The following is a 6,000-nucleotide window of genomic DNA, read 5'->3' on the forward strand; positions in this document are numbered from 1 at the left end:
CCATGGCATTGATTCTTGTTTGCATAGACACATTAAAATGGGAAAACATCCTACATACAGATAAGTTCTTATCTAATAAATCTCAGTACAAGGTACCTTACACCCTGAACATTGATATAATGACCTGGCACAGGCCTCAGAAGAATGGGCATCCTCCATTCACGCCGGAACCAGGCAAGCTAACTACGAAACATCCAAGGTCTTTTACAGCAACAGCTGGAAGCAGTCCTCTACCAGGAAAGACACTACCAAGGGTCTGACATCGACCTCTTAAAAAGAGACTTCCGTTTACACTGAGAAGACTTGACAGCAACAATGACCTGCTCTACAGGACATGGTTCTCTCTAGTCCCCCTTAAGTGTGAGGTGAAACGAGAGGATGCTCTGCACCTCCCCGACTGCAATATGGGAGATGCAGACTCCAGGATCTTTAATACAGAAGCATGATACCAACAACAGAGACTATGTGAGGAATGGAGGTGTATTGCCACTACAGACGATGACTTGAATTGAACAAATTAATTTGCCTGGAGCCTAGAGTCAGTCCTGTGCCAGGAAACTTCAGGGGTAAGGTCTCCTTGTATTTAGACCATAATTTGTCTTTCCATGTCCCTTATGTTTTGGTGGGCCTATGCAAACAAATGCCACTTTAATTCCATTTTTTACTATGTTCCCTTAACTCCAATTCTTAAGAAAAACAAGCCACTAAAACTTTTGATGTTAACTTAAACTAGTTAGCATGTGCATGGAACTAGAGAAATGTACGTTGCCCTCAATGTTTAAGGAGTTACATAAGTCTAATGTCTTTAGATTATATTGTGTGCTGCTAAGACATAGTATGTACTACAACTGGGGATTTGAGGGACAAAGTAATTGTATTGTACAGGGGTTCAGTTTTGTTTTTCTTAATGTTCTTTGGCTGAAAGTTCAAGGCTGGGATATCATCGATGGGACTACCGAGAATTCTGTTTATGGGTGATTGGGCTTCCACTGTAACTTTACCCGGTCCTCTTTCTTTGCATCTTTGTTGTCATAATTAAAATAATAAAAAATAATTAAAAAAAAAGTATAGGAGTTGAGGGGGAAGTAGTATAAAGAGATAAAAGAGGGAGGGAAGGAAGGAGAAAAAGGAGGGATTGGGAAAAAAGGGAGGGAAGGAAAGGTAGGAAGGAAGGGAAGGAGGAAGGACAAAAGAAAGGGGAGGAAGAAAGGGAGGAAGAGGAAGAAAGGAGAAAAAGGAATAAAGGAAAAGAAGGAAAGAGGGAGGGAAGGAAGGAAGGAGAGCTGCATTGAGGCTCTTGCATCTGGGCCTGGGAAGATTTATTGAGAGTTTCGGGTATAAGTCCTGACCCATGGAGAGGAGAAGGCTCTGCCAGATACTTGTTCTGAATCCACGAACCCTAAGATAGTAGCAAGAATTTGGTCAATGCATTGAAACTATTAGAAGAAACTGGAAGAGTAAGAGAGAAAGAGCTGAGATAAAGAGGCTGCCTCACATGCACAAAGCCCTGAGATCAATTCCTGGCACTAGAAAAGGAAATATTTTTAAGTAGATGTGCTTTTCACATTTTTGGGATTTTGTTTTGTCTGGGGACTGCATCAGCCGTGCTCAGGGCTTATTCCTGGTTCTGTACCCAGGGATCACGCCTGGTGGGACTCTGGAGACCAGAGGTTGTAACCAGGAATGAACATGAGTTGGCCATGTGTCAGGCAAGTCCTCAGGTGACTGTGCTATGGCTCTGCACTCACATTTGATATAATTCTCATGCTGTGTCTGTTTCCAGTCTATTGACTCAGGACTGAGCAGAGTTGGGTATAGGCCCTTCCTTGGGGTTAACAACGCACACCCATGCTGTAGAATACTCCCAGCTCTGTACTACTCGATGTCCTCTGGTAGTGCTTGGTGTTAACCCCAATTAACCTCTGGGGCCAAGAGATCACTTCCAGCATGGTACTCAGACTATAGAATAATCTCTTGGCCCTATGAGTTAACACTTTTCGTTAACTGTTAAGTTATACCTTATTTTACCCAAAACAATCTGTTTTATTTTCAACTTGGTTTCACCCCAAACAAAAATGGTCTTATATGTAAACTTGGGAAAGACAGGCCCAGAATACCCTGAGCTATCTGCCCTTACTATGTCTTTATAGCCCCACCTGGGGGTTTTCTTTGTACTCAAAAACAGTTTTGGCAGGCAGCTTGAGGGAGTACAAGGTAGAAGACTGCCAAACTGCATGTTTTACCCTCAGCCTAGTCTGAATTATTTCTTGTGTGACCCTGCTTTAGATTCATTCAACTGGTGTTGGAGATATGGCACATGGGGTGACTTTACAACTAATACCTAATGTATCTGCCACTTTTTTTTATCATTGCCATTTTTATGATGGTTATTAGTTTTGGGGATTTGGGGCCACACCAAATGGTGCTCAGGTCTTGTTTACTCCTGACAGGGTCAGGGACCATATGGGAATCTGGGAATTGAACTCAGGTTGATCACTTACAAGGAAAATCATCTCCCTACTATACCATTATTCTGAGCCCCACTATTATTTTTAGTTGGTGATTTCCCATCTCTCTACTACCAACTTGCTGCCTTTCCCTCACCACCTCAGATCCTACAGCATATACCCTGTTTCCCCTGTTTGACACAGCATTTCCTTAAATCAGGACACAAATAATTTGGGCAGGGAAGGTGGGGAATGATCCCTGGTGGTCTCAGAGCTAGGATTGACTGCATGTAAGGAAAGTACTTTACCTCTATTTCCCTAGCCCATGAGTGATTTTTTTTTTTTTTTTTGGTTTGTTTCTTTCACTTCCTCATCAAAATTTACCCAATATCTTCAGTTTCAAGAATGAGTCCATCCTCCAAAGACTTTCAGGTCTTGCTCTGGGTCTGCCCAACCCAGCTCCAGCTCTTAACAAAAGAGAAAGAATTTTAGGCAGCCAGTTCTTTGAAGGGAGTGCCAAAAGCATTGCGCGAACAAGAGATTTTCAAGTTGGCTGAAACTTTCTTCTTGCGAGCTGGTCTGTAGGTGATTCTGGTGGGCTTCCTGTCACAGGAGGTGGGAGGTTGGGGGGCTGGGACATTCCTCTCTCCCTTCCTCACTCTCTTGTTTGCTCATAATGCCCTTTCTTCTCTTGCCTTTGATCCCCCACTTCCCTCCACCCTAGAACTTTCCATTTCTGCTAGTTTTAAAAGAACCCAAATGCCCCCACTCAGTGGAGCAGTATCAGATTGCGCAGCTGGGAGGAAACTCCTTGCTCTCTGAGTTCCCACCGCCCATGAGTTAATGCTGCTTCAGAGCATTGGTAAAACTTATCTCCTCGCCCCCCCCCCAACACACACACACACACCCAAACGCCCCCCCCCCTCCCCAACACACACACACCCAAAGGATGCTGAGCTCAGTCTTTCCAGCTTGAAGACACACTTCCCAGCTCCCAGCCTGGTCTTTTTCTGGTTTACAGTTCTTTGAATGAATGAATGACTTCAGAAAATTCTCAGTAAACGAGACAAAATTTTGTAGCATGTTAGGCTCAAAAGTTTGTTGACTTGGTCAAAATAGATAGCATCCTGAGGATGCTTTTCATGAGGGTAGATTATGGTCGTTTCTAAAGATGAGGAGTGAAAGTTAAGGGCATGGTATAGGAACACTGGATGGTTCTGAGACTGTTCAGGAAAGGGAAGAAAAGGGCAGCAGTATTTTAGACCAGGTGTGAACGCATTGCCAGCCTGTCTGTAAATTAGTGCTTTGGACCTAGATTTTCAAGGTCCCTCGCTAGCTGGGCATCTTCGTTGGGATGTTTTTGGGGGTGCTGGAAGTCAGGCGGAGGTACCAGGCTTTTGAAATGGAAACATAAATTTGCGGGGGAAATCATTGAAATTGTGGTTGTAACAACCAGAAAGAATCTGGCCAATGCCAGTTGGCATCCCTCATGCAATGGGAAAGGCTCACACCAACCGGAACTTTTTCCTTTCTGTCTTATTCCCAGCTCAGCAGCCACTGTCAGCAGCAGCTCTGGAAGGCTCTGACTTCTATGCAGGATAGAAGAGGCCTGGGGATGGACTAAGAAGTCTCAAGGTGCAGGGTTGGAGGTGGATCCTTTGTTCTCTAGGAACTCTTCAGAAACAATGTTCTGGCATCACCTGAATCCTTTCCTTTCCTGCAGTTTCTCACCCTGTGGTCAAAGCACAATTCCAGCCATCAGAGGAGGCTGCAACATCACCTGTGACTGATTCTGAGTTTTGACCCAGATGGAGAACTTTGAGGTTCTGACTCAAACTTTGCAGGGAGTCAAAAGTGATGGGATAGGGAAGACATTTGCATTTGCACACAGCTGACTTGGTTCTATAACTACCACTTCATCTGATCTCTTGGTCCCTACCAGAAGTAATCCCTGAGTGCAGAGCCAGGAGAAAGTTCTGAGCATCGCAGGATGTGTAACCCAAATGAACAACCATAAAAATCGAATAAACCAAAACCAAACTGATAGAGGCTGACAAGACAGTACAAGAGATAAGGCACTTGCCTTGAATATGGCTATGGCAGATGTGAGTTGGTACAAATCCTTGATACCACAGATTGTTCCCTGAGTACTGTCAGGGAGTAACTCTTGAGCATGGAATGAGGAATAGCTCCTGAGCACCACTGGGTACACACACACACACGCACACACACACGCACACTTAAACCTTGGTTGATCCAGAATGTGGAACCTTTGCTATGACTTGATTAGAGACGAGCAGGTCTAGCCAACCAAGATGCTTAGTCAGCAAGACTATTCCTAGCTCCCGCCAAATCTCCTTCTTGAGATTGAGAGAGATGGTGAGAAAACACCTGAAGCTGGCAGCAGTATAACAATGGGGAGCAGTGTGGTGGGGTGTCTGATCAGAGGAGAAGGCACTTGCTGCCAGAACTTCCAATTGAGATAGCAACCCTGAAAGGTGGGTCTCTCTTCAGGTACTGTTCCCCTCTCACTCAGAACCCTCAGCCAAGACCCCAAGCTCTTGTTGGCTCAACCTAGGGATTTTTCACTGCAAGGGGGGCAAAAGGACAATGAATCAGAGCAAGGATGTGACAGATTCTGTGCCCACCCCATCTCTGAGCCCCCATCTCCTGAGTGAGTCTGGGCTCATCCAACAGGTGGCAGGCCATATGCTTGGAAAGTTTGGCTCAGAGTACCCTGAAAGTGAGTTCAGGGGTCACACATCACAATTCTGAGGTTGGGCAACCACTGTAAAAAGAGAACAATATTTTCCATCAGAAAAAGAGACAGGAGGGAGCAGAGTGACAGCAGGTAAAGTGTTTGCCTTGCATGCAGTCAACCAGGGTTTGATCCTTGGTACCGAGCATGCCACGAGTGATTCCAGCAAACAGAACCGGGTGTAACTTCTGAGCACCACTGAATGTGGACCAAAAACAAAAAAGGAGGAGGAGAAATCGAAGGAGGAAGAAGAGATAGTCAAAAGTTTGATAGTCAACATTTTTTCTCTTTTTTCTTTTTTTTCTTTCCTTTTTTCTAGTTAAACATTTTAAATTAGCCAAATAAATGTACTGAGAAGCATCAGGAAAGAAGTAAATATGCATCTTCTTTCCAATAAGAGTATACAAAAGATAGACCAGAAAATATCATGTATGATGAATATACAAGTTGGAATAAAAATTTTGTAGAAGTTGAAAGAAACAGAATCACATAAACATGGGGTAGGAGAGATAGCACAGTTGTAGGGTGTTTGCCTTGCATGCGGCGGACTTGGGAGGGACCTAGTTGGATTCCCAGCATCCCATATGGTCACTCAGCCTGCCAGAGTTGATTTCTGAGTGCAGAGCCACGAGTAACCCCTGAGTGCCGCTGGGTGTGGTCCAGAAACCAATACAACCCAGAAGCACAGATACAGCTAAATAAGTTAGAATGCAAGTTGAAAGAATCTGGAAAACAAAAACAGACCAATAGATAAGTCATAGAGAATAAGTCTAAAGTAGGAGATATGAAGGACAG

The sequence above is a fragment of the Suncus etruscus genome, chromosome 10, assembly GCF_024139225.1.
Source record: "Suncus etruscus isolate mSunEtr1 chromosome 10, mSunEtr1.pri.cur, whole genome shotgun sequence".
Taxonomy (NCBI): domain Eukaryota; kingdom Metazoa; phylum Chordata; class Mammalia; order Eulipotyphla; family Soricidae; genus Suncus; species Suncus etruscus.